We start from the raw sequence: 11,570 nt of genomic DNA, 5'->3' as shown, positions 1-11,570 counted from the left end.
TCCTCAAGTCCATTCTCTGTGTCTGTGTCTTTATTCCTGTCCTGCCCCTAGGTTCTTCAGAACCTTTTTTTTAGATTCCATATATATGTGTTAGCATACGGTATTTGTTTTTCTCTTTCTGACTTCCTTCACTCTGTATGACAGTCTCTAGGTCCATCCACCTCACTACAGATAACTCAATTTGGTTTCTTTTTATGGCTGAGTAATATTCCATTGTATATATGTACCACATCTTCTTTATGCATTCATCTGTCGATGGACACTTAGGTTGCTTCCATGTCCTGGCTATTGTAAATAGAGCTGCAATGAACATTGTGGTACATGACTCTTTTTGAATTATGGTTTTCTCGGGGTATATGCCCAGTACTGGGATTGCTGGGTCGTATGGTAGTTCTGTTTTTAGTTTTTTAAGGAACCTCCATACTGTTCTCCATAGTGGTTGTATCAATTTACATTCCCACCAACAGTGCAAGAGGGTTCCCTTTTCTCCACACCCTCTCCAGCATTTATCGTTTGTAGATTCTTTGGTGATGGCCATTCTGATTGGTGTGAGGTGATACCTCATTGCAGTTTTGATTTGCATTTCTCTAATGATTAGTGATGTTGAGCATCCTTTCATGTATTTGTTGGCAATCTGTATACATGCTGGAGATTTCTTGCCGGACAATGCTCCATGCACGGTCAGGAAGGCCAGTTGAAGTTGACAGCAATCGACAGCAGTTGACATTAATTGAGAACAATACCACGTGGGAGATAGCCGACATACTCAAAATATCTGAATCAAGTGTTGAAAATCATTTGCACCAGCTTGGTTATATTCATCACGTTGATGTTTGAGTTCCACATAAGTTAAGTGAAAAAAACCTTCTTGACCATATTTCCTCATGCAATTCTCTACTAACGTAACGAAAAAATTCTGTTTTTAAAACAAATTGTGACAGGCGATGACAATTGGATACTGTAAAGTAATGTGGAATGGAAGACATCGTGGGGCAAGTGAAATGAACCACGACCAACTACACCAAATGCCGGTCTTCATCCAGAGAAGGTGATGTTGTGTATATGATGGGATTGGAAAGGAGTCCTCTATTATGAGCTCCTTCCAGAAAATGAAACAATTGATTCCAACAAGTACTGCTCCCAATTAGACCAACTTGACTGCTCCCAATTAGACCAACTTAAGCAGCACTTGACAAAAAGAGTCCAGAATTAGTCAACAGAAAACACATAATCTTCCATCAGGATAACGCAAGACCGCATGTTTCTTTGATGACGAGGCAAAAACTGTTTCAGCTTAGCTGGGAAGTTCTGATTCATCCACCATATTCACCAGACATTGCGACTTCAGATTTCCATTTATTTGGGTCTTTACAAAATTCTCTTAATGGAAAAAATTTCAATTCCCTGGAAGACTGTAAAAGGCACCTGGAACAGTTCTTTGCTCAAAAAAATTAAGTTTTGGGAAGATGGAATTATGAAGTTGCCTGAAAAATGGCAGAGGCAGTGGAACAAAAGGGTGAATATGTTGTTCAATAAAGTTCTCGGTAAAAATGAAAAATGTGTCTTTTATTTTTCTTAAAAACCAAAGGAACTTTTTGGCTGACCCAATATGTATATGTATACATATATACATACATACATAATATATATACACACATATATATATTTTAAAGCAGCAGATTAAATTCCTAAAAAGTAAAACCACCTTGGCTAGGTGGACTAAAGTACTGTCCCAGGCTTTAACACATTTAAATGATCAACCAGTAGGGCCAGCTGCCCCATATGTCAGACTGGGGACCCCTGCCAAAACACTCAGCACCATAAAGATATGGCAGTCCCTGGAAACAGGCACTGTCCCCACTCTCACCGTGGAGCAATGTGCTAGGCTGCTGAGAACACCAAGCCCCATCATGGCTGGAATTTGCCCCGAATGTTACAACCAGATAGCCAACAAAAGAGCCACCTCCATGCTAGTAAAACCCCCTGCTGACTGCTCAGGGCACACTGAGTAAGAGGGGGGCATATAAAATGTAAGAGCCAGTCACTAGGAGTGGAATGTTGGAGGAGGTCATCGAGAGGATGTGACCACTGACTGACTTGAGAGCTAGACCTGAGCAATCAGAGGCTCATCACCCCTTCCCTGTCTTGGAATATACTTTCTGCCTAATGTTCCCACAGTGGGAGCTGCTTCCAAGGATGCAGACTTGAGAGAGCAATGTGTTGTTGAGACCATCTGGATGGTGTAAATGACTGAACCTCGTTAAGGACCCTGTATAAGTGTTTAAGATTCTGGTGGGCAGGTGCAGAGATCTACTCATCTTGCAGCCCCCAAGACAAGGCTCATATGGTAAGTTCCCTTGCTTATTAACCTGCCACCTACCCATCTGGAGTGGTCTGCCTCTTTCTTTTGTCTCTCCTTGCCTTCTGCATATGGGGGCCAGTTTATGAACCAGCACTATGTTAGTTACGGAGAAGAAGGATACAGTCCTTCTCTGCTTTCATTGAACAGGAGAAGGCAAACAGAGGAGAGAAAAGTAAACAGATCTACAAAATAGTGTGCTTATTTTGCTGTGATAGAGCTGAGTTTAGAGGCTAAGGACACGTAGGGAAGAGGGTTTGGTCTGGAAGGCGCCTTCGGAAGGCTTAGCTCAGCAGATAAAAGTATGGTTATGTGGAGTGCAAAGGTCTAGCACCAGAAGAGAGTCTGGTGAAGTCAGTGCATCAACAACAAAAACAATAATTACAACACCAATAAAAACAATAAAACACAGCTCAGGATGGATGCAGCTTTAAACTCTGGGTGTGGTAAGGTGAGCATGGTGAGATCAGACTGAGATGGGAGAAAGAAGGCATGCCAAAAAGGGCTTAGCTTGCCAGGCTTACAAGCTTGAACTTCATCCTCAAAATAATGGGGACTTAGTGAGGATCCAGGCATGGACACAATCATCATTATTTTTTGTTTGTTTGTCTTTAAGCAAAAGAGTAATTTACTGGCTTCTGCAGTTGACAAAGCTATAGTGGCAACTGTAAGAAGTCAGATTAGGGATGAGAACCAAGGCTTTGACATAGCCAGGAGGCTCCATTTCTCATCTGCTTTTTGAGCGTTGACCTTAGCCTCACCTTTTGCATACAGCCTTCCCCAACTGGCAGAAGAAGTGAGAGGGTATTTAATTTTTCAGCCTGTGTCACAGTTCTAGCGAAGGACTAGCGAAGTTCTGCTTAGCCTTGCTTGGACCAATTACTCTCGCTAGTGATGTGAGATACTTGACAGCATTGTGTATTAAAGAGCTCACTCCAGAGGATGGAGAGGAGAGCAGCAAGACCAGGAGCAGAGAGGAGAAGGATGCTGAATCCTGAATTGATGCTGTGACAGAGGGAAGGGTATGGAGGGGCAGGGTCCAAACTATGAAGAGGTGGAATTCACAAAGCATGGGGACTGCATGAAGGGGCAGGGACAGAGAAGGAAGGTATGAAGGGTGTAGGATGTTGCCTTAGTTTCCTACTTGATCCACTGGGTAGATGGAGGCACTATTTACTGAGGTATAGGGGAGAAGCAGCTTATCACGGGAAAGAAGAAATGCAATTTTTCTCTTTCACTTCCCATCATTATTTAAATTTTTCTCTGTTTTTTTCAAAGGCAGTAATTGTCATCTCTGATTTAAAAACTCATTTAATGAAAATTAAACTTCATTTATATTACTGAAATGTGTGCTATCTGACTTATGTAGGTCTTCATAAGCAGATTAACAGATGTAGGCTGGGAAAGGTAGCTGTGAGAATTCAAAGAGAGAAAGGGCGTATAATTCCTAATAAGACAATTCAGGAAAGGTTGGGGGTCCATCCAATGATGTCAGTAGGGTCAAAATTAGTTTGCACTAAAATTAAACAGGTAGATCACTTGACAATTTTTTCTTTTTTTGAGAATTTTGCTTGTGAACATGCTAAATGTAATAAAACTGCATGTAGTTTTGTTTACAAATGAACATAGTTCAGATCTTTCACTAATTCAGACTGCCCCCTCTCATAGTTTGAGTTACTGGGACTCTGAACTTGGATGCGAAACATTGAACAACAGCATTAGTTGCACATATGGTCTTTTCACACAGTCTTTCCTCTGCCTCGAGTGCCCTTTACCATATTCCCTGTTGGGCAAATCCTAACTTGTCCTTGAAGACTTCCTCTGGACAAAATTAATCACTATTTTCCTATGCTCTTCTGTTTTGTTCATACCTCTACCGAGTGGTATCCTGGTGGATAAGAGCATGGCCTTTGACTTGACCCATATTCAAGTCCACTTCTGTGAAGTATTAGGCAAGTTACTTAACCACCCTGAGCCTCAGTTTTCTTACCATGCAGTGGGATTAATAATAGCGCCTCATAAGGTTATTGTGAAGACTAAACAATATAATGCCCATGAAGTGCATAACCCGGGTCTGGCACATAGTAAATGCTCAATAAGTGAATGAAATAATAAAACATATGCATAAAAGAATGGCCCAAGACAAAAGTCATCTACCTTTCAATCTGTTTGGTTACTGGATGGTGATTATTTCACAGTGGAAATCATGACAGATTAATGTCTTCACATTTATGGAGCAGTTTGAAGTGCCAAGGGGGATATCGTATTTCAGTAACACATTCTTCTCATCTCTGTACGATGATAGTTGCACTTTTCAAATGAGGAAAGACCAAGAGGTTAAAGTGCTTCATGGAATGTGCTGATTGGAACCCAGGAATTGCACCCACCACCTTCAGGGTGTGCTTGAGACTTGGCTTGGCTTATTTTCATACCCCACATCCCTGGCCACAGTGGCTGTTACAGGGTTGAGCATGGACCCAAGCTGGACCCATCAAAGCCCTCTTCTCAAGTCATATACAGAGCCTGGGCAAAAGAGGCTCTATCTCCCTCCTAGTAGATTATCAGCCATTTCTCCTCCTTTCCCCTCCCTGCTGCATGGAGCAAAGCCATCTGCAGTAGATGTGAATGGGGTCAACACACAGAAGAAAACAGTCTTAACAATGTTGTTGAGTCCCTGGAGTCCCTAGGCCTCTTCTTCCCTTGACTTCCTGGTAGGATGGTGCATTCATTTTCTTTAAGCTTAAAATAGTTTGAGTTGAGTTTTCTGATTCGAGATCCATTGGCTTGAATAAATTGTTTATAATCCTCACTACAACCTCCCTGTAAGTTAAATATTATTCCTCTCTTCTTTTTAGATATAAAATCAGAGAGTTAAGAAAAAAATAATTAATTAATTAATTAATCTATTTTTTGGCTGCATTGGGTCTTTGCTGCTGCGCACGGGCTTTCTCTAGTTGTGGTGAGCGGGGGCTACTCTTCGTTGCGGTGCACGGACTTCTCATTGTGGTGGTTTCTCTTGTTGCAGAGCACGGGCTCTAGGCACGTGGGCTTCAGTAGTTGTGGCACGTGGGCTCAGTAGTTGTGGCTCGTGGGCTCTAGAGCGCAGGCTCAGTAGTTGTGGCACACGGGCTTAGTTGCTCCGCAGCAAGTGGGATCTTCCCGGACCAGGGCTCGAACCTCTGTTCCCTGCATTGGCAGGAGGATTCTTAACCACTGCACCACCAGGGAAGTCCCCCAGAGAGGTTACCTGAACAAAAATACACAGCTACTGAGTGGTAAAGCAGGGTTTCAAATTCAGGTCTGCCTGATTCTAAAACCCTTACTGCCTTGATTACTTCCATTACTTCTGTTGACATGTGGCCCTGATACCTGCTCAAGGCCTTGACCTTCCCAAATGCCAGTCTATGGGGATGGGGAGGTGCTGTCCTTTTCTTGCGCACCTTGTCACTCTGTCCTCACAGTATCAAGATTGTCCCTTTGTATAGTCAGCTGCCTCTTTTATCTAATACAAATTTATTTGTAGACTCTTCTATTTGAATTCTTCCTCACTCCCTTTCTATATAACTCAGGGCCCATGAAGAGCTTTCTCCCAGGCTGCCTCTGACCCAGGCTGTGATGGGTCCATTAATCTCCCAGATGTGAGGGAGGATGTGACTTCCCCAGATGACATTTCTTAGGAAACAGTAGAGACAGCCAGAAGGACATGACTAGAATTGAAATGGCAGTGGCCTGTTCAGGGCAGGAAGGTTTGGTAGGTCTAGGAGGAAAATCAAGGGGGCAGCTTTATTTAATTAGTTTATTGGCTCATTATATCAAGAGTGAATATACAATGGCCTTTGATTTAATAATTCATGAGCTAAGAGTGGTCACTGTGAACCCTAAGAGAAATTCTAGGGGCAGAGAGGAAGAAATCCAAGATATATTGTGTATATATGCTTACATGTATTTTTATATTCATATCGATGATTCACATTACACCCAACTGTGTTTATAGCTGTACGATTACATATTATAACTATTTACTATTTCCTTTTCCATATTAAGGCTACAAATTATAATAGTATCCCTTAGGATTTTAGTGTCAGTTTCATTCATGAGATAGTTTTTCAAACTATTATGTATGAGCTAGAATTCTATCCTCAATCTGCGTCTTACAGGATTCTGCACCTGTTTATACATCAGCATTTTAAGGATAGTACGGGTTATAATTTGGGGTGAGGTTTCTTTTATTTTTATTTATTTATTTTTAAAATAAATTTATTTATTTATTTTTGGCTGCGTTGGGTCTCCGTTGCTGTGCGCAGGCCCTCTCCAGCCGCGGCGAGCGGGGGCTACTCTCCGTTGCGGTGCGCGGGCCTCTCATTGCGGTGGCCTCTCCCGTTGAGGAGCACAGGCTCTAGGCGCATGGGCCTCAGCAGCTGTGGCACGCGGGCTCAGTAGTTGTGGCTCACGGGCTCCAGAGCACAGGCTCAGCAGCTGTGGAGCACGGGCCTACTTGCTCCACGGCATGTGGGATCCTCCCGGACCAGGGCTCGAACCCGTGTCCCCTGCACTGGCAGGCGGACTCCCAAACACTGCGCCACCAGGGAAGCCCTCTTTTATTTTGATAAACATGCTTTTAAGGTTTCTCAGTCCCTTTCTGAACTAACTCCTACTCAAACCTTGGTCTCATGTCCTTCAGGAAGTTTTAAACTTCTTGGTACCAACGTCTCTACTTTCTGATGTTCAGCACACTTACAGGTTTTTGTTCAATGTTGTCTTTCTGGCTAGATTGCAAACACTATGCAGTGCCTAAAACAGGATCTTTCACATTTGTGTTTATCAAACATTTGTTGAAAGAGGAAGTGGGCTATAATCTGTATCATGTCATCAGAGTTGCTCAGGTAGTTTGGGCTGATTGGAAAGTGGGAAATGGGACGTAGGATGACCTCCCATTTCCTTCATCCTGGTAAGCATCACCCATGCCTGTCCTGTAATGAGCCACTGCTCCTCATGGGAGTTCATCTTATACTTCAGGAGTTTGGGGGCAGAAAGAAGGTTTTGAACCATCATAAATCTGGACTTCTTTTCTAGTACTCACCATATTGTATTATAGTTACAGATTTTAGTATCTGCTTCCTCCACTGAACTGTGAGCTACTAAAAGTTGGGGATAATGTCTTATTCATTGCCTAGCATATTTATTAACACTGAATTATAAGAGACATTGCTAATATTTATTGATAGCAGACTATGTGGCACATACTACACGAAGTATTTTACATCTATTTGTTATTCCTCACAGTAGCCTACGTGAGGCACTATTATTATAATATCCATTTTAAAGTTGAGAAAACTGAGGGTAAGAGGGATTTTAAGTAACTGCCAAAGACCATACATGAGAGACCATAAATGATAAGGAAGGAATTCAAACTCAGGCTGTACTGCAACAAAGACCACACTCTTAACCAATACTATCTCTTGATAGATGTTTCAATTAAATTAAATTTGAGATTAACAAGTAATCCCTGTCTGAGGTCTCAAGAGAAAGAGACACAGGTCATTTTTGACAAGGTAACACGGGTGAGACAGGCACAGCCCTGTGACAGGTCGAGTATGCATGTGTCATCATGTCTTAGAATGTGAGCATCTGGAGGGGAGGAGGGGGAGGTACCAACTTCCTCCTTAATGCAGGAGGTCAAGCTCAAGTGGGGTGCCCTCTTGTTGGGAAAGCAGTGAGCACCTAGCAGGTGGTAGTGGTGGTGGGGTGACAGTCCCAGGTTACATGAGGTCAGTTTATCATAGTGGTTAAGAACAAGCGTTGTGAAGACAGAAGATAGACTGACTTAGGATAGCTCTTGACGCATGGCAAATGCTCAGTCCATGACAGTTATCCATTGCCACCATGTAAGGGTATTTTGAGCATTCGGAGCAAGTGCCGTATATCCATAAAGATCAGAACACTAATGCTTGTGCAATCTCATGGAGCAGAAGTCCTGCAGAGGCAGGAACCCAACTGGAAGAGTGTATTTCTGTCTCATAGTGAACTGGTCCCCTTTCCCCAACACCTGGGACCTGAAGCTGCCACACCTGTGGGAATATCTGGCCCCCAGAGAAGGATGAGCTTTGTCTGGTGGAGGGCTGAATCTTACCCCCAATGCTCGTGGCTATTTCTGTGAAGAAGTTATGTCTGTTTCCATTTCTCATATTCATTAACCCCGCAAGGCTCTCCCTGTCTAACTGAATTTGCTAGAAGGCTGCCTTCTGTGATTAGGCATCTTGCAGCCTGAGCTAAGAGGAAGAGGGAACAGACAGGGTGGCAAACGCCTTGGTGAGCGCAATTCAATCTGCTGCTAAATTTAATCTGTGTGCTTCTGGTTTCTTTCTCATTCAGCCACCTGCAGTGATATGTTTAAAACGCTCCAGATACATCAGCAAGGTGGGCATTGTGCCAAGTCCAAGGCTGCCCGTTTCTGCTTCATTTTATATAAAACCCGAGTGAGTATCAGGTAGTATTTTTGCTTGTCTCGCCACATCTGCAACTTCAGATTGCTGAAGAAGACAGGACCGCAGTGTCTGCCCCAAATGTGATCTCCAAAACAGGTTTTCCAATATCAGCCCTCCACCCCCGCCCCACAAATTTTCCTCTGTCCAGAGGAAACTGGTAGGCCCTAGGCACTCTTAGTTTTAGAACTCTCATCTCAGATTATATCAAATAATCCACATTAATCCACCTAAATCTTACATGATATAAAATTTGTTCAAAATTTCAAGTGGCAAGTTGTAGATGAGTCGAAGATGTGCTGACATATAATTAAGTGCATATTAGTTTGTATTTAAGTTTTCTTTTTGTATCTTGCAGCCAATATATTTTCTTTGTCAGGTCTTACGCCTCTCATTTAGGCCTCTGAAGAGCTCATAGGTCCCGAGTCCTTTGCTCACCTATGGGCCAAACTGGGAGCTTAAGAGATGGAAGTGTTTTGTTGTCTGCCCAGCATTTTGAACTTTCCTGAAGTAGAAGCAAAGAACTCCTGTGTGATGGCTCAACATATAGGCTTTGGCATTAAGCAGGTCCAAGTCTGTATGCTCAGAGAATCAGTTTCTGAAAACAGAGCCTCAGTTTCTGCCTTTGTTAAAATCTGGATGATGGTAGTGTCTACTCACTACTACAGTGTTGTTGTTTGAATAGTATCTGTCATGGCTTATAATGTTACAACTTGGTGGGGCAGAACTACATTTCCCAGAATTCCGCTTCTTGTATTTTTCCGGTTAGAGTGGGCCCCAGCAAAGATTCCACTGGGAGATTTGCCAAGTGCAAGTGAAGCAGCAGGCATTTTGTAGTTCACACACGTTGTCGCTTACCTGCTGGCTCACCTGATTGGTGGGAAGTAGTAACCAGGCCTGCACTGACTCTCCCCTCTGCTAGATCCTCCTTCACTTCTCTGACCCCTAGGCCAGGTGTGTCTGGTTTAGCTTCAGGACAAGGCCCTGGCATCTGCAGGACAAGATCAGAAGCAAAAAACCTGACATGATTTCAGTCCATTCTTGTGGGTTTCAGTTCATTCTTTCTCTCTCCCCCAGTCTATATTCATCTTCCCTTCCTGACTACCTCTCCTTAGGACTTCACGCTCCAGCATCAGATGTGAAGGCAACCAGCTCTCATGATTTCGTAAGGTCAAATGCATATAACAAATCCTTTTCTATGTTTATAGTGGTTCTGTTTCTCTGATTGAGCCCTGCCTGAAATAGAACTTACTCGTTGTTGTTGTTTGATTGGGATAAGGTTTGTAAAGTGCATAGTAGAGGACCTGGCATATAGTCAGTGCTTGATAAACACCTCCATTACAGTCCCCAGAGATGGACATTATTTCACGAACACAAATCTAAGTCCGATACCTAACAACAGAGCCTGTCACATAGCAGATGCTCCACACAAACTTGTTGAATATTTTTCATCACAAGGGAAACAGGACTATATGTGGCAATACATGGGAGTTGAGGGGGCGGTGGTGGAATCAGTTGAGTAATAGACATCTGTATTTAAGAACACCATTTTAAAGAAATGCAATTTATCGTTTCACATTTACAGAATGATCACCTAGGGCAACATCATACACTCTAAATTTAAATACTTGCCAAGTACGTTCCTTGGGACCAGTTTGCATGAACAGTTAGATTGATACCTATTAAGTGTGTGCAAATAAAAATAGATGTTTCTATGGTACTTGAGAAAGAAACTATTCTCTTATTGGGTTTGCACATCTGACAAGTCTCTTTTCATCCCCCCTCTGTGATCTGGTGTTCTCTGTGTCCTGAGTGAGGGTTTCTTTTTCCTGTGTGGCCTTCTTGACCCTGGAAAGTTTCACTTTTATTTTCTTCTCCCACCCATGTCATCATGGCTATTCCCTGGCTCTTGTCTTCAGCCTAGACTGAACCACCTCCAAAAGCTTAACTCCAATTGTTCTGGTTATTTAGTGCTCCTTAATAAACCACCCCAAACAGCAACAATCATTTGTTTTTCTCCTGCATCTGCAAGGTGGTCAAAGCTCAGTAAGGACAACTGGTCTTTGCTCCATGACATCTGAGGCCTCAGCAGCGTAATTCAAACAGCTGGGCCTGGAATGGCAGAGGGCTGGCTAGACACCTCTCTCTTCTTGTAGCCCCAGGACCTCTTCTTGTGGCCTCCCCATGTGGTGTCCCAGCATGGTGGCCTCAGAATAACTGGACTTATAAGGTTGCTCAGGACTCAAAGAGCAAGTGTTCCAAGAGGTCCAGGTGGAAGTTACAAGGCTTCTCATGACCCAGACTGTGACGGCCAGATCATCACTTATACCACATTCTACTGGTTAAACTAATCACTATGCCCAAGAGGAGGGATATTAGACTCCACTTCTCAGTGGGGGAAACAGCAAAGAATTTGTGGTCTTCTTTAATCGATGACACCCATTTTCAACTCCTCTGGTCACCAGCTCCTTTCCGCCCATCTGTCATTATCTCACTTCAGTGTGCCTACTGGTCGAGACCTCAGTTCCTTTGATGTCCCATTTTCTTCCTCTCCTATATTTATATCCTCCGCTTTCGCCTTCCAGCCTGGACTTTCTGGTCTACCACTTCACCACTCTAAATGTCCTTGTCCCTTTAATTTTCTGTCGCAGCCTCTTAGCAAAGTCTCAACCATGGCGCAATCCAACCAATAGTCATTTCCACTTCTCCACAGGCTGTTGAGAGCACCA

The sequence above is a fragment of the Balaenoptera ricei genome, chromosome 8 (genome assembly GCF_028023285.1).
Source record: "Balaenoptera ricei isolate mBalRic1 chromosome 8, mBalRic1.hap2, whole genome shotgun sequence".
NCBI classification, from domain to species: Eukaryota; Metazoa; Chordata; class Mammalia; order Artiodactyla; family Balaenopteridae; genus Balaenoptera; species Balaenoptera ricei.
This window is presented reverse-complemented; position numbering follows the sequence as displayed.